Below are 17,842 nucleotides of genomic sequence, written 5' to 3' on the forward strand. Positions count from 1 at the left end.
TGGAATATAATGAATAACATAAATTGATGAACAAAAACAGATCCAGAGGTAGAGAAGCATGGATCAGATGCTCAAATCTCGGAGGGAAGGAAGGGGAGGATGGGAATAAGGGAAAGAGATCAACCAAAAGACTTGTATGCATGCATGTAAGCATAACTAATGGACTCAGACACCGGGGGGGGGGGGGGGGGGGGTGTGAGGGAGAGAAAAGAAAAAAGAGACTAAACTTAAATAAAAACAAAACAAAACACAGAATGTGCACTTTCCTAAAAATGAAAGCATGTGACAATTTTTTCCTTTTTAGTGAATTTATTGGGATGACACTGGTTAACAAAATCATACAGGTTTCAGTTGCATAATTCTACAGCACATCATCTGTACACTGTATTATGAGTTCACCACCCCAAGTCATGAACATTGACAATAGTATGGTGATTTACCAGGGGTTGGGTGTGGGGGAGGGTATAGGAGGGAAAATAGTGATAGACAACCCCTGCATTTTTGAGACGCCTCTTTCTTTTCATTGTTTCTTTCTCCTTAGCTTGAAATCATGTGCAAACCTCTCATCTTAAAAAAATAAAAGTATAAAAGCCCACCATGGTTAGACTCAGTGTATAGCTTATCCTCTTGCCTTCACTGACATACATGTCTAAGAGCCATTGGCATTCATTATCTCCACTTTCTCATCACAATTGGTAACCAGAAATAGATAAGAGACTGGAAGCAGGAGTTAGGTAGAGCTGAATTATTTTGGAACTGTTGCAAACTAATTGTATGACTGGTCAAGGTCTTTCTGTGTTTCGGTGTAAAATGAGGGTGACAATATTAATAATATTTCTTCCTGACCTCAGAGGGCTGTAGTGAAGATTAAATAGCACAATGCTTGGCTTGTAGTAGGTGCTCAATAAATGGTTTGACTGGCATGTCTTTTACCTTCACCTCTGTTTTCACCAAAGTTTACTAGTACCAGGCCAATCTTAGTTAACATCTCTATAACTTCCTTTACGGGAGTATAGACATGAATGTAAATGGGGAGGGTGGGGGAGAGAAAAGAAAAAAGAGACTAAACTTAATAGTCATCTTAATAGTCATCAGTTGTCTGCTCTCTTCCTCTGACCTTCATTATACCAGGCCATTGTCATTTTTCTATTTCTCTAGCTGTTCCTTCCAGATTTCACCTATCCCTTAAAATCTCATCTTTCTCATAGATTTCTCCTTAGCTGCCTCACTCTCTTGCTCTCCCTGGCAGTCTCATTTGTACCAATGGGTTCAGTATCTAGGTAAACAATGACAATTCCAAGTTGTATTTCCATCACAGTCCCCTTTCCAAGACTCCTGTGTACAGGAGTAGATGTCCATGTTCGTTACCCTCCACAAACACCTAAAACTCAACATTTCTCAAACTGAGCCCATTAATTGCTCACATCAGAAATCTGAGCATCAGCTTATACTCATGCCCTCTAAGGCAAAAGGGGTTTTTTTGTTTGTTTTAAAGGCCTTGGATCTTACCTCCTAAATATTTTCATATGGCTAGATTTTGTTCCTCTTCCAAGATTAAACTCAGCACTATATCTTTGGGAAGCCCTCTCATTAACCCCTCCTCAACCTGAATTAGATTTGCCCCATTCTTTGTACCCCCGTGGCAACATGTGATGAACACTTTTCTAGTAATGTATTCTGCTTTTAAAAAAGAAACTTATCTGCAAAGGCAGGTGTGGCTCAGCAACTGAGCATCAACCCAGGAACCTAGAGGTCATGGGCATAGGCCCGAGTTGCAGGTTTGATCCCCAGGATGGGGCATACAGGAGGCAGTCAATGTTCTCTCTCACCATTGATGTTTCTGTCTCTCTCTCTCCCTCTCCTGAAATCAATAAAAATATATATCTTAAAAAAGAATCTTACCTGTCTCCTCTGCAGGACTATGAGCTCCCTAAAAGCCAGGTTTTTGTGTTTCAGCCAAACACACTTAATAAGAATTTGAAAGTAAACCTACGCTAGCCCAGTGTTCATTAATTCCACTGCTATCTCAGGCATACTTTCAATAGCCTGGAATTTAGCTCAGTGACTTTACAAACAATTTAAAAAAATATTAAATCTGTTCCCAGATAAGGAAGAGTTAACTATATGTTAGAGTTCAAGGGAGCCTTGCCAAGTCAATAAATTACTTGCTGTTTGCTGAATACCAACTGTTTTCCTCAAATACTGAATAAGTTTTCTATTTCCATTTCCATTTCTCACATTTCTTACCGAGGAAAACTGGAATTAAACTTTTTTTTTCCATGATAAAGAAGAGGTTCTTTTGGTACGGATAGCATTTTAAATGACGGTCCTTAAATACTTGAAAAGGCAATTCTCTGACTTGACTGGAACTTAGACTCTAACTCACTTGACAGAGAACAACATTAAAAATCTGGACTTATATTTTGAGTTCTAACAAAATTTTTCCATTTACTACTTATGACCTTCTCATTGTAGCAATGATTTTGAAATTATAATGTGCATAATAATGTGGGGAGAAGAGAAGGAATCAAGATTGGGAATGATCATGTGAATTTGGCATTATTATTAAAATACCACAAATACTTCACATTAAAACATGCAATTGTTAGTTTGCCAGGATTCCAAGATTTATCTTAGAAATAGTCACTAATTATATCACATTTTTTATATCAGGTGATGTAGTTTTTCTTCTTTCTTTACACGTATAATTAAAGACATTAAATTGTATGGTTTTTTGCCAGTGTCTAACATTTAGGTATCACAGATAAATCTAAATTGTTTTTAATTGCTCTTAATTCATTTTTTCATTTACAAATATTTGAGTACCTACTATGTGCCAAGCATACATGGACTTTGAATGTAAAATATCAGGATTTGAAGGTTCTTCCTGTTTGAAATAGAATGTTATTTTGAATATAATAGAGATTCAGTAAATGTGTGTTGACTCACTGATTAAATTTAGTGTAGAAAATACTATTATTTGAGCTCTTTTGAAATCTATACAAGAATGCTGTCAGAAAAGCTGCATTGTTAGAACAAATAAGTATCAGGAAATCCCTTTGGTAGTGGTAATACTTTAGTGATATGAAATATAAAGTTGAATTGGAGGATCATAATGTAAAGTTGAACAGTACACTGAATACTTTTTAATAAAAAAGGCAAATGTAAAGGAACTGTGTAACACATTTTAAACTAGAAATGTACTTTTTAAGATTAGTCAAATAATATTCAATTCAACTTTTAAAAGAGGGCCAAAGGATCTGAAAAATAATCTATTATAGTAAATCCAATTTTATTGTTATAGCAAAATGAAGTGCTTTAATTTTAATCCAAGATGTAGACTAAATACATATATTTACAACCTTCCTTATGCTAAAAGCCCATTAAAATGATTAGGGCCACTACTAATCTATAAGGCACTTTTGTGTGAATTAGGAAAAGGTACCCCTTCATTCAGGTAGAATGAGTGTTTGATTAGGACTCAAGATCATCTTGGTCCACTTGACTGTCCCTTTGGGGCAGTGACAAACCTGCACAACAACCTGCTGCAGCCCTGGAATAACAGAATGACAAATGGAGGTAAGTGTGTGGAGAAGGGAAAAGCAAAAACATGATCGTTCTCATTCAGTAAGGGGAGGATAGAAATAATCCTATTTTTCCTCACCATTTAAAAATTTGAGTTAAAATTCACATGCCATAAAATTCACCCTTTAAATGTATAATTAGGTGGATTTTAGTATTTAACCAAGTTGTGTAATCATGGTCTCATTCCAGAACTTTTCATCCCCCCAAAAGAACCTTCCCTATTTTTTCTTCTTCCGCCCTCTGGCAACAGCAATCTATTTCTGTCACTGAGGATTTACCTATTCTATCACATTTTATATAAATAGAATTATACAACATGAGGCCTTTTGTGACTGGCTTCTTTCATTTGGCATAATGTCTAGCATATGTCAGCATTCCATTCCTTTTTAGTGCTGAATAATATTCTATGGTATAGATATACCGTATTCTGTTTATCCATTCATCCATTGGTGAACATTTGGATGGTTTCCACTTGTTGGCTGTCATTAGTAATGCTGCTATGAACACTGGAATACAAGTGGCTTGACATTTTTAAGAGTTCATGAGGATTACAAGACTGTTTGAATGTAAATGACTGTAGACTGCCACGTTCTTGGTTTTGTATTATCTACCTTCCTGCAGTTTCTCTCTTCCTTAAAAAAAATTATTTTTATTTACTTTTTACCCAGTCCTCCATCCCCTCTGGCAACCATCAATTTGTCCTCTAAATTTTGATCTGTTTTGTTTCTTTAGATTCCACAAATAAGTGAAATTATATTATATTTCTCTTTCTCTCTCTTCCTTATTTTACTACTAGAGGCTCATTGCACAATATTCATGCAAGAATAGGCCTTCCTTCCCCTAGCTTCACTCCCAGCTGCCTGGGAGCCGGCAAGTCCCCACTACCCTGCCGCCTGGGGGGCTGGGAAATCCTCACTTCTGTTCGGATTACCATTCCTATAGCTTCCTCCACAGGTGTCCCTCATAGCAGGCATCCCGCCTACCCATCCCCCCGCTGCTCCGTGCCTGAATATGCAAATTAACCTGCCATCTATGTTGGGTTGATTTGCATACTCATTCTGATTGGCTGTGGGCATAGCAGAGGGATGGTCAATTTACATGTTTGTCTATTATTAGGTAAGATATAACTTTTTGGTCCATCCATATTGTTGCAAATTGAAAGATTTTATTCTTTTTTATTGCAGAGTAATATTCCACTATGTATATGTATATCTATATATTATGTCTTTTTTATCCATTCTTCTATTGATAGGCACACCCAGGTTGCTTCCATATCTTGGCAATAATGCTACAATGAACATAGGGGTACATATATATTTTTGAATTAGTGTTCTTCTTCTTCTTCTTCTTCTTCTTATTATTATTATTATTATTATTATTATTTTTGTTAAATACTTAGAAGTGGAATTTCTGGGTCATACAGCAGTTCTATTTTTTTATTTTTTGTGGTATCACCATACCATTTTCCATTGGCTGCATCAATGTACAATTCCTCTAATGGTACTCATGGGTTTCCTTTTCTCCATGCCTTTACCAACACTTGTTATTTGTTGACTTTTTTATGTTTGTCATTCTGACAGGTATGAGATCTTATCTCATTGTGGTTTTGGTTTGCCTTTCTCTAAGGATTAGTGATGTTGAGCAATTTTTCATGTACCTGTCGGCCATTTGGATATCTTCTTTGGGAAAATGGCAATTCAGATCCCTTGGCCCTTTGTTAAATAGGTTGTTTGGGGGGTTTTTGTTATTGTATGAATTTTTTTATTATTTGTTTATTTATTTGATTCCAGAGAAAGAGAGGAAAATTGATGTGAGAGAGAAACATCGATTGGTTGCCTCCTGCATGTGCCCTGGGTATGCGCCCTGGATATGTGCCCATAACCCGTAACCTGGGTATGTGCCCTGAAATCGAACCTGTTACCTTTTGGTGTATGGGATGATGCTCCAACCAACTGAGCCACATGAACCAGTGCTGTATGAGTTGTTTTGTTTTGTTTTGTTTTTAAATCTATTTTGGATATTACCCCATTATCAGATGTGCAATTTGCAAATATCTTCTCTCATTCAGAAGGTTGTCTTTTCATCTTGTTGATGGTTTCCTTCACTGTGCAGAAACTTTTTAGTTTGATGTAAATCCTTTAATTAAAAAAAACTTTTTTTTTGGCGGGGGGAGCTTTTTGTTGCCTTTATGGAAGGAGATATGTCAAGACGATATTGCTAAGACCAATGTCAAAGAACTTACTGCTTGTGTTTTCTTCCATATAAACTATGTTTATAGTTTCAAGTCTTACATTTAAGTATTTAATATAGTTTGAACTTATTTTTGTATGTAGTGTCAAATGACCCACTTTTTCTTTGTGTGTGTGTGTGTGTGTGTGTGTGTGTGTGTGTGTATCTGTCCAGTTTTCCCAGCACCACTTATTAAAGAGATGGTCACTTCCCCACTTGATATTTTTGCCTTTTTTGTCGTATACTGCCCATATAAATGACTGTTTCTCTCTGGGCTCTCACTTCTGTTCCCTTGATCTATGTGTCTATTTTTTTTGTGCCAATAATATACTGTTTTATTTATTATAGCTTCGTAGTATAGTTTAAAATCATGGAGCATGATACCTCCCATTTTTTCTTTTTTCCTCAAGATTACTTCATCTATTTAGGGTCTTTTGTGGTTCCATATAAATTTTAGGATTATTTGTTCTAGTTCTGAGAAAAATGCCATTGGAATTTTGATTGGGGTTATATTTAATCTATATAATGTTTTAGGTAGTATGGGCATATTAATAATCCTTGCAAATTCATAAGTAAGATATATCCTTCCATTTATTTGTGTCCTCTTTAATTGATTTCTTCAATATTTTATACTTTTCACTGTACAGATCTTTCACGTAGGTATTTCCCCCCCCCTAGGTATTTTATTCTTTTTTGATGTAACTATAAATGGGATTGTTTTCTTAATTTTTCCTTATGATCATTTGTTATTAGTATATACAAATGCAACGGATTTCTGTGTATTAGTTTTATATCATACAACTTTACTGAACTCATTTATTAGTTCTAACATTTTAAAAATTAAATTTATTGGGGTCACATTGGTTAATAAAACTATATAGGTTTTAAGTGTATAATTCTATGATATATCATCAGTATATTGCATTGTATGCTCACCACCCAGAGTCAAATCTTTTTTAGTCACCATATATTTGATCTCTTTTACCCTTTATTATGCCTCCCTTCCCTCTGTTAATCCACTATACTGTTGTTTGTGTCAATAAGTTTTTGTTTATTTTCTTGTTTATTTATTTGTTGTTCTGCATACTAGTCAAAGTTAGTTAGAAATTAACCTACTGAAATTTTACTGAGAGAATAAATGAATAGTTATGAGATATTAAAATCATAAAAATACTTTGAGGAGGAAAAAATATCCATGTCATGGGAGTAGGAAGAGATGCTGCCAAGCTGTGATGTCAATAAACAAAGTATTACTCTTCAGTAAAGCATACACATCTCACCACCTCCCTCCCACTTCTTCCACTTCTTTCCACTATAGTACAAAAGTTTCTACACATATAAGTTCAATTCATAATCAATCTGCCAATTACGTAAAAGTTTGAGATGCAGTAGAAATGCAAAACAGAAAGAAAAAGTCCCCCTGTTCCAAAGTTTCACCTCCAGAAAGGGACATCCATTTTCTTTAGATGCATGAAAAATGCTCCTTTATGTGTAGTGACAAGGCTAGCAAGCTGAAGACTAGAAAAACATCTGTATGGTGACCATAGCAGCAAGAAGTCTGTTAGCTCATACCCTTCAGACTTTTAAGAGATAGGTACCTAGATGCCTAGAAACACCTTCTTTAAAAGGGGATATGGCTTATTGAGAAATCATTGTAGGAACAGAACATTGAAATCACTCTGCTAGGAAGCTCAGCTCTTAAGCTATAGACTCAAAATGCTCAGTCCTCAGACTCTGCCCAAAACAAAAATTGTTTATCAATAATAGTTGTCCCAGGTATCAAGAGCAAAGTTGGCACCTGGGTCCCAATGTTCAAAACAAAAAATACATTAATAAGAACAGAAAGGTCTGTGATTAACTAAGTAAGGCTCAATTTAATAGCTTGGCTGGGGTTTACATAAATAAATAATAATCAAATTTGTAGACATAAATGTTGAAACACAAATTCTAAAGGTGATTAAAATTTGACATCCCTATTATTTCAATAATAAAAACTCATGGACAGCCTGTATAATTCCCATAAGCCAGGGCTACAAAAATGAACTTTAAAAATCCCTGTCTCAGAAGGTAGTACATGGGAAATTTTTGTTCCTTCCTCTTATTTTCCTGTGAACATAAGCTGCTCTCAAATAATAATAAAGTCTTTTAAAAATCGCTGTGTTCATGGAGTTGACATTCTAGAGCAGGTAGACAAATAATAAAGTTCAAAAAGTAATTTCAGGTAGCGATTCATGGTACAAAGAAAAATAAAACTCTTAAGAGAATAAAGAACAATAGTGATGGAAGACCTCTTGATGACAGATGACACTTGAATTATTTACTTAATAGTAGGCATGATCTTGCAAGTTAAACACCTAGCAGTCAGTCGTTGATTGCCCACTTAGTTGGTTTTAGGCCTTGTAGTACAGTATGTCCTTGGCATGAAAAGATTAACAAACCATTGCTTCTGCTGTCAAAGCACTTAATCTTAGTTAGGGAAAAGAGACACTACACCAACAACCTATATACCAAACTGCAACAAGTGTTAGACCAGAAAAATGCACCATGTGAAGAGGAGCAATCAGAGCACTGAGGAACATGATTACTCCGAGGGAGGTCTTCCAGAGGGTAAGACTAAGGTGTTGCAATGCTCCCCAACCTTTGGCACATGATATTCATTTGTACAACCCAAGTAGAGGATAATAATGGATGATAAAAGAAGAAAACTTCTGGTGGCAGAAGGTGTCCATTCCCTAGGGTTCTGCCAATCCAGGTTCCCCAGCTTTCCTAAAACATAGGGGCCTTGTATCTATTGAAACCTGTTCTTGGCACAGGTCCACAAGGGTTGTTGTGTGGTGGTGGTTATTTTTGGAGGGGGATTGTTGTTGTTGTTAACAACTGAAACTACCATAACTACCTTTCCCCAGGTCCAACTTCCTTGCCCATTTCTCAGCCTAAACATATTTATGTCCTAAAGTCCTCTGGAACTCCGTAGCTGGAGACAATGGTTCTCCCAGCAATGAACACATTTTACAGCTCGCCCATGAAAGACTTTGAGTTAAAAAAATTTTCAGTAGAGAAACTTTTTTTATAAATCCAAAATTTCCCAAAGCAAATCAACTTTTAAATAAAGGACTTAAGAACAACATTTTTAAAACAGCTTGAATATTTTATGATAAAACTAGAGGCCCAGTGCGTGAAATTCATGCATGGGTAGGGTCCCTAGGCCTGGCTGGCAATCAGGGCCCATCTGTGGGATGACTGGCAGAGCGATTGGGGGGGCCCCCTGGGCCCCCCCACTGGCACCTGACATGGCTAACCTGGGCCTATAGGTTGGGGGCAACTCCTGTGTTGAGCATATGCCCCCAGTGGTCAGTGTGTATCATAGCAACTGGTCATTCTGCTGTTCAGTCAGTTTGAATATTGGGCTTTTATTATATACTAGAGGCCTGGTGCACAAAATTTGTCCCTCAGCCTGGCCTGAACCCTCTCATAGTTTGGAAGCCCTTGGGGGATGTCCAACTGATAATCCTTAGCACTGCTGCAGAGGTGGGAGAGGCTCCTGCTAACCAGCCTTGAGCCTGACTTCTGGCTGAATGGCACTCCCCCTGTGGGAGCACACTGACCACTGGGGGCAGTGCCTGCATTGAGTGTCTGCCCCTGGTGGTCACTGCATGTCAAAGCAACCAGTCATTCTGTTGTTTGGTTGATTTGCATATTAGCCTTTCATTGTATAGGATGATATGCTTTGGGGATTTTGAGGGAGGTTGTTGAAGGAATAGAAGAAACAAGGTTGACTATAAACTGAAACTTTATGGGCATGGCAGAGGTGGGGGAATGAAAGTAGGTTAGACTGGGTGTGGGTGGGGCTGTAGAGTCTCATACTATGTCATACTATTCTGTCTACTTCTATGTTTTCCATCACAGAAATATTTGTGTTTTAGTTTTATCAATATATGGCTAAGTCTAGGACCTATAAATTCATAGAGGAATCTGGGGCCCATCATTATTTTAAAATCTACCTATTAGAATAGTGAAATTTTTTACATGTAAGAAAGTAGAGTGTTCATGTAGACCCCATGATGACTAAATATGATGGATATATGAAAAGAACCTTCACTTAACATCCAAATTGAGCTTTACTATATTGAGTGGCTATCAGAAAAAAAAAAATTCTTAATGCTTTCACCTATTTAATAAACAACACTTATTGAGTTTCTACTAAGAGCCTGACTTGGCATTTTCTCATGTTATCTCATCGATGAGATTATGAAGATACTAGAGGCCCGATGCATGAAATTCGTGCAAGGGGCTCAGCCTTTGCCGCCCTGGCCTTGTCCAGAAGGTCATTCAGCTGTCTGGTCTAATTAGCATATTATGCTTTTATTATTATAGATATTTCCATTTCAGAGATGAGGAAACTAAGCCTCAGAGAGGGTGAGTTTCCTGCTCAATTTCACAATGAGTAAAGATAAAGGTCAGGACTCTTTCCATTCTACCAGACCTTAATTAAAACAAACTTATTAAAAAGAAAAGACAAATGGAAAGTAGGACAATTTTCCTGTTCTGGAAACTCCGCCCCCCACGGTGAACAGGAGAACCCTTCTTCCCAACATCTGCTACTCTGCTTCCTACCTCTTACTGCTGAGAGGTCAATCTGATGTACAAAGATGGGTCTATTTTTGGGGGGGAAAGTGGAAAAATATTGATAAAGCAAGGCAAAATGTTCTCTTTTTTTATTCCCTGAAAATCAGAAGTATTTTTAACCTTCAAAAGATGTTTTCAAACCAGTAAAACCTTAAAACTTTAATAGTCCAACTCAGTGGTCTGCAAACCGCGGCTCTCAAGCCACTTGTGGCTCTTTGGTCCCTTGAGTGTGGCTCTTCTACAAAATGCCACGTGTGGGTACGTACATACAGTGCGATTGAAACTTCGTGGCCCATGCACAGAAGTCAGTTTTGGGCCTGGTCGAGTCTATTTTAAGAAGTGGCGTTAGAACATTCAAGGGGACAAAGAGATGAATGTGGCTCATGAGCCGTGATTTGCCAACCACTGGTCTAACTCAAAACTACTGAAACTATCAAATGGAGTTTTTTTGGAATTGAATGTCATCGTTAATTTCATAGGTGTTCATAACTTATGAAAAAATAAAATATTCTCAAAAATAGGGAGTAATTTCATTCAATATTAAAGTGTATTATTGAAGAAATGGCCTTAAAATTATGTCTTCTTTAATTTTTTTCCAAAATTGAGTTACAAGCCTGATTTTGGTACTTAATACCTTGTAACAAATAGGCAATCATTTGGTGAGGGGCAAGAAAGAAAGGACACAATAGGGCACATGTGTCAAACACAAGGCCCGCGGGCCAAATCCGTCCCGCCAGGCCTTGCAATGTGGCCCGCACCGCGCTGTCATCACTGCACTCCGCTGCGTTTCCATCACAATGACAGTTTATGACTGTTCAGTAAACCATTCGGCCCGCGATTTAGGCTGGATTTTAGATTTTGGCCCCTTCTCTGATTGAGTTCGACACCCCTGCAATAGGGAAAGGAGGAGAGAAAGGGACCTTATTAATATTTAAAGTTGCATTTAAAATTTCATAGATTTAAAAATCGTGTGGGAACGTAATACTGTAGAGTCATATAAAAAGTAGATTTATCTATAGATGTCAATGTGTGTGTTTAACCTGTCCAGCATGTTGAACTGGTTATACTTTTTTAAAGTTTAAATTAAGATCTTATAAATCATCTGAGAATCTATGGTGTTTAGAGACTGATAAATGGTATCTCAGGTAAAAAGGAGGAGCAAATGTCAGAGCTATGCTTGTACACAGCTGCTGCAAATAAGTGACTCAATTGGGTGACTAGAAACCCAGCACTTTACTTTTCTAAACTCATCTGCAAAATGGTTACAGGTCCCTATTAATGGCAACACTGTTTTTGCTGAACCCTTGAAAAATAAACTTTTTGTCATGATTTAAAATTTTCCCTTTAAAAAGTAGTTTACCACCCTAGCTAGTTTGGCTCAGTAGATAGAGCATTGGCCTGCAGACTGAAGGGTCCTGGGTTCGATTCCAGTCAAGGTCACATGCCCAGGTTGCAGGATTGATCCCCAGTGGGAGGTGTGCAGAGGCAGCCAATCAATGATTTTCTCTCATGATTGATGTTTCTATCTCTTTCTCTCTCCTTCTCCCCTCCTCTGAATCAACTATTTATGTATATATTTTAAAAAGTAGTTTACCAGAATTTAAAAATACCTGGCATCTGTCTGTGAGACTCTGTTTACATATAGTTGGAGTAAAATGAGAATCAATTCAGTATGACCAACTCCTGCTAGTAGATCTGTACTTTCTTCCCAATATAATAAACATAGTATGCAATTATGAACCTGGGGCCAAAGTTCCCGTAGTTAGAAGAAAAGCCAATATGTTGACAAATCTCAAATGAGATAAACAACTGAACATTAATTGGGGGGTGAGGGGGAAGGCCGCAGGATCAGACATTTGGAAGGAGCCCTTGTGGTTGAGGAAAATGAACCCAGGCACAATCTTTTGTCTCCAGAAACTACATATGGATCCAACTGCATATGTATACTGTTGCAGGGTGGAGACCATGTGCTGTTTATCATTTTATTCCTAGCACTTAGCAGAGGGCCTGGCATAAAATAAGCACTCAATAAATGTTTGTGGAATGAAAGAATTTTGCAACTACAGATTATACAGTGTTTTTCCAACTTTTTAAAATGTGGCGCACAGTAAGAAACATTTTATACCAATTCCTGGTACACGCAACTGCACATACATAACTAATGCAAAAATTATTAAACAATACATTCTTTAATTTGAGAGGTGCTTTCTGATAGTTTCTGTTCTGATATGTTTTATTTGACATTAAGAAATACTGGTCATGATCCACTAAATTGATTTTAATAAGCTACCAATGGATTAAGACCAGTAGTTTGAAAGACAGGTTTATATTATTTCTGTTTATATTACTTAACTTCTTACATTTATAAGCTTCATATCACTTTTGAAAAAAATCACAAAATGTTTATATTTAAAGGGAATTTAGAAAGTATTCAAGTCAACTCTAAAATGTTGCACCAATTATGAATTCACAATGGTGAGATTCCCTTTAGTCAATGTAGTTGAATTGGAACTTTCCCAACAAAAGTAGATTGGCTCTACTTTATAGCATATAAAAATTAAACTCAAAATGGGTTACAACCTAAAGGTAAGAGTTAAATCTATAAAAGTCTTAGAAGAAAATTTTGGAATAAATTTTCAAGGCTTTGGATTAGGCATTGATATGACACCAAAAGAAAATAATAAATTGGATTTAACCAAAATTAAAAAACCTTTTGCTTCAAATGACCCCATGGAGAAAGCAAAAAGACAATTTACAGGATGGAAGGAAATATTTACATATTATATGCCTGACAAGGGACTTGTACATAAACAAATAAAAAGACAAATAATCCAATTTAAAAACGCACAAAGGATTTGAATAGACTTTTCATCAGAGGATATACAAACGGCCAATAAACAGATGAAAAGATGCTTGTGTAATTAGTCATTAGGAAAATGCAAATCAAAAACACAATGAGATACCAGTTTACACCCACTAGATTAGCTGAAATACAAAAGACAGACAATAAAGATGTAGAAAAATTGGAATCCTCATAAGGATTACATTGCTGATAGGAATGTAAATTGGTGTAGCTGCTCTGGAAAACAATCTGGCAATTCTTTAAAAATTAAATATAGAGTTACCATTATGACCCAAAAATTCTGCTCTGAGGTATATACCCAAGAGAAATGAAAAATATATCCACACAAACCTTGCTCATGAATGTTCACAGCAGCATTATTCCTAATAGCCAAAAATGGAAACAACCCAGATATTCATCAACTGATAGATAAACAAAATGTGATATACTCATATAATGGAATATTATTTAGCCATAAAAGTGAATGAAATACTGATTCATACTGTAACATTGGTGAGCCTTGAAAACATGTTAAGTAAAAGAAGCCAGTCACAAAAGGCCACATGTGATACCATTTATATGAAATGTCCAAAATAAATATGTCTATAGAGACAGAAACTGATTAGTGGTTGCCTAATTTGGTGGCCCCAAATGGGAATGACTGCTAATGGAAGGAAGGTTTCTTTGGGGGTGATGGTGATGCTGGCACAATTCTGTCAATAAATAATAAATAATTAAATTGTACATTTAAAATGTATAGTATTTAAATTTTAGATTTTGTAAATTACATCCCAATAAAGCTGGTTTTTAAAAAATAAAGCAGATTGGAACTCTGGAATGATCAAGAAGTAAGATGCAGTCCAACCTATGAGGGAATGCGGGGCTGGGGGGTGGCAGGAGAGGGAGGGGGTAAAAGATCAACCAAAGGACTTGTATGTGTGCATATGAGCAAAACCAATGAACCCAGAGGGGCGCAGAGGGGGAGTGAGGGCAGGTGCTGAGGGGTTGGGCTGGGGAGAGGCCAATGGGGGGGGGAAAAGGAGACTTAAACAATAGAGAATTTAAACTTAAAAATAAGAACAAGAAGTAGGATGCATACAGCACTTCAGGCCTGAGTATAGAATGTTAAGCCATGTCAACCTGACTCCCTAACTGGCAGGCAAAGCAACAGGGCTTTTCAGTGGTCGGTAAATTGATCTCTGAAGTCCCTTAAAACTATGGCTCTTAACCTCTTATTTTAGGGGACGAGTGGAAAAATGGGAATTTATCAGTATAAGCTCTGAATCTTTACTGATGGGATGATACTCATCCTCACAAAAATTTACTTCAAATTACAAAGGAGGAACTTCTGCCCTAGAGGGAAGAGCTCTAGGCATCCCCCACAAGTTAAAATGTTAAAGAAAATCAAGAGTATCTTGCTTGGGCAAGTCAGGGATACGCTTCTTGAAATCAGGGACTTTGCTCAGCTCTACCTCCCCAAGGAGGGCCAGGCCTGGAACAGGATGTCCAGTAAATGGGATGAGGAGAAGGCAGAGTAAGTAAGGCCCCCTGTCCAGAGGACCAGAGGCCTTCTGCTGGGGCATCTCTCTGCTTGGTGGAGAGAGCGGCAGGAAAAGGGGTTCCCCACAATCCACCCTGCACTTCTCTTCGGAGGCAGCATGACCCCAAAAGGTTTCTCAAACTGGGAAGCCTGAGATTCCCACCGGCCACGTCCCACCCCCAGCCCAGGGCCGGGGTCCCTGGGTGTCAGAACCGCTGCCAGAGAATGAAAGACAGTCTGCTCGTGGGCTTAAGAAATGCTTTGAATGATTAAAACGAAAACCCTGTCGCCCTGAGTGACTGATTACCCATGTGAATCACGGGTGCAAAAGGGGGACCTTGAACGTGTGTCGCCCCGTTGGGTGTCAGACTAAAGAACAGGTGATTCCCAAGTGTGGTTTCGTGTCTTTTTGTAAAGAATGTCACTGAGGAGAACGACGGGACCGGGGACCCGGGGGAATCCCGCAGACCCCCGCGAGGAGGGCAGGGCGGCCCCGGAGCCCCGCACCTGGGCGCTCCCCGACGTGGCGGCCTCTCTCCTGAGGAATGGGACCATCGGGCCGCCTCCCAGCGGCGGCTGCGGGAACACACCCGGTGGGGCACACAGTGGGCGCTCCGAAAAGGCGGCGCGGCGCGCGGCCCTACTGTGCGCCGGCGGGCGCCGCGGCCGCTCCCTCCCGCCCGCCGCCCGCCGCCCGCCGCCCGCGCCGCCGCCCCTTCAGGTCCCGCTCGGCCGCGGGCGGGCGGGGCGACCGCACTGGGAGCCGGAGCCCGAGCCCGCGCGGAGCCGCCGCCCGGGGCGCTCGGTCAGCCTCCAGGACACCGGGCACCGGGCACCGGAGCGGGCGCCACCCGCCGCCGCCGCCGCCGCCACAGGTCAGGGTCCCGCCGGGCCGCGGGCTGAGGGGGCGCCGAGGAGCGGGACGCGGGGAGTCGGGCTGAGGCGACCCCCCCCCCGAAGGCGCGGGCGGGGAGCGGGGAGACTGGCTGAGGGCCGCCGGGAGGGGTCCCCGGTGAAGGGGTCGGGGCCCGCGGGGGGTCCGGGCTGAGGGGCGCCCGGAGAGGCCCCCCGGGAAGCGCGAGCGGCCGCGGCGGGAAGGGCACGGGCTGCGCGCGGGCGGCGTGAGCGGCCGGCGGTCCCGCCCGGGAGGCGCGCGCCCAGCGCCCCCGCCGCCGCCCGGAGCCCGGAGGGGAGCCCGGAGGGGAGCCCGGAGGGGAGCCCGGAGGGGAGCCCGGAGGGGAGCCCGGAGGGGAGCCCGGAGGGGAGCCCGGAGGGGAGCCCGGAGGGGAGCCCGGAGGGGAGCCCGGAGGGGAGCGGAGAGGCGCCGGGAGCGGACAGGGGAGCGGACAGGCGCCGGGAGCCGCTCCGGGGAACTTGGGGGCGGAAACGCGGGGTCCCGCGCGGGGCGTCCTGCTGGGTGTGCGGAGCCGGGACCTCGAGTCGCCGTGCGGAGTTGGTGTTGACAGTTTAGCGAGGGGCGTCCTGGGGTCCCCTTCACACCCCCCTCGCCGGAGCCCCGAAAGCACTCCGCTAGCCCTGAGCCGAGGGGGCTCTGGAGGTGTGTGCTGGGGTTCCCCCCCCCCCCCCCCCGGCGTGGTCAGGGATGGAGCGCGCGGCCCCCTCCCGCTCCCCGGGTTCGCACAGGCAGCGGGAGGGTGCCCTGGGCTCCCCCGGTGCCCGCAGCGCCCTGCAGCCCGGCCGGGGTGGGTGGCGGCGGGCGGGGTGGCCCCTCCGGGTGGGGGTGCGGGGTGGGTGTGTAGTCGTGGTCCTCCGCCGCGGTCTGCGGGGAGGAGCCTAGGTGCGGAGGCAGAACCTGGGAGTAACCTATCTCTGCTTTTATATAAGGTCAGCTAGGTACAGAGGGCCCTTACCTCTGCTGGGAGCCAGGAGGCTGCACTCCTAATCCTCGCTAACTCCGGGGCTTAGGTGAGTTGGCTCCCTGTAATTGCATTTTGTTGAAATGTGTGGTGTGTGTGTCCAAAAAATTGGCAGGAGGATCACGATGTTGATCCTATTGCAGTGCTGTGCTCTCATTTTAATCTAATTCACTGGAGTCTGAGGATAATGGTTGGGGAACTAGTGTCAGTTACTTCAGGAGAGTCAAATAAATAATAATAATAATAATAATAATAATAATAACAACAACAACAATAATAATAATAATAAAGTAGTCTGGTCTTGAAGAAGCTAAAGTTTTTCTTCTTTTCCTTTCAAGTTTGGGGACAAAAATGTAAACCTGATTTGTGTGAATTACATCTGAAAACAAAACCAGGCAAGATGATGAGCTGAGTGGTGTGTGAAACCCATTGCTGGATGAGAGAACCTTGATTGTGAAGTGCATTATTTTATGTCAAGTGCTTTTATCATTCATGAGACAGATTGTAACTGGAGTTATTGAGAGATCAAGGATTAACATACCTTTACAAAAAAAAAAAAAAGACCTGGGCAGATAGATCTTGGACAGACCTCAGATGCTCCTGGTACTCTTCCTGTCCATAGCTAAGTGATCAGTCGCTGACTGAAAGCAGAACCAACCTGGTGGAGCTAAATGATCTCGAAAACCCTTCTGGGTAGAGGCTGGCATAGACATTCACTGTGGCTTTTCTCTTAAGGAACTACCTTCTACTCCTAATTAACTTTTATAGAAAACACTCCTAGATGCTACCAGTTAACATTTGGAGTGATATTTCAAAAGCTCCTGCTCAAGTTTTAAAACCAGTTTTTGTATTGTCTATTTTAAATCAGATTCACTCTAAAGTTAATACATTTCATAGTATTTTTTAATACTATACACAAATTTTAAATTGGCGTTGTTTTAGCCCAAAAGTGAAGTTATTACAAAGCCATCCATTTTTGTCATACTGTGTACTTTGCATAATTTTCTCCTTTATTTAAACGAAATGATATTTGATATTTCACTTGCTAATAATTAAATCTTAAACTAAAAGATCTTAAAATCAACTCATGACTACTTGATCTTTTGCAACTCACGGGGGGGGGGAACTCGTGATATAATTTTT

At 40.8% G+C, this 17,842-nt stretch overlaps 1 protein-coding gene across 2 annotated transcripts in view; it reads left to right on the forward strand.

Annotated features, from left to right (window-relative positions):
* Positions 1–15,539: 15,539 nt before the first annotated feature.
* PPARG (peroxisome proliferator activated receptor gamma) overlaps positions 15,540–17,842 on the forward strand; it is a 131,581-nt gene continuing 129,278 nt past the window's right edge. The window contains exon 1 of one of the 2 annotated variants that reach the window (XM_036431153.1): positions 15,540–15,697. The gene's annotated coding sequence lies outside the window, so the exon portion shown is untranslated. Of the gene's footprint in view, positions 15,698–16,699; positions 16,749–17,842 lie in introns of those variants that run through there. The other variant, XM_045579191.1, reaches the window with a different exon arrangement.

Source organism: Pipistrellus kuhlii, unplaced genomic scaffold, assembly GCF_014108245.1.
Source record: "Pipistrellus kuhlii isolate mPipKuh1 unplaced genomic scaffold, mPipKuh1.p scaffold_m20_p_11, whole genome shotgun sequence".
In the NCBI taxonomy this organism is placed as follows: Eukaryota; Metazoa; Chordata; class Mammalia; order Chiroptera; family Vespertilionidae; genus Pipistrellus; species Pipistrellus kuhlii.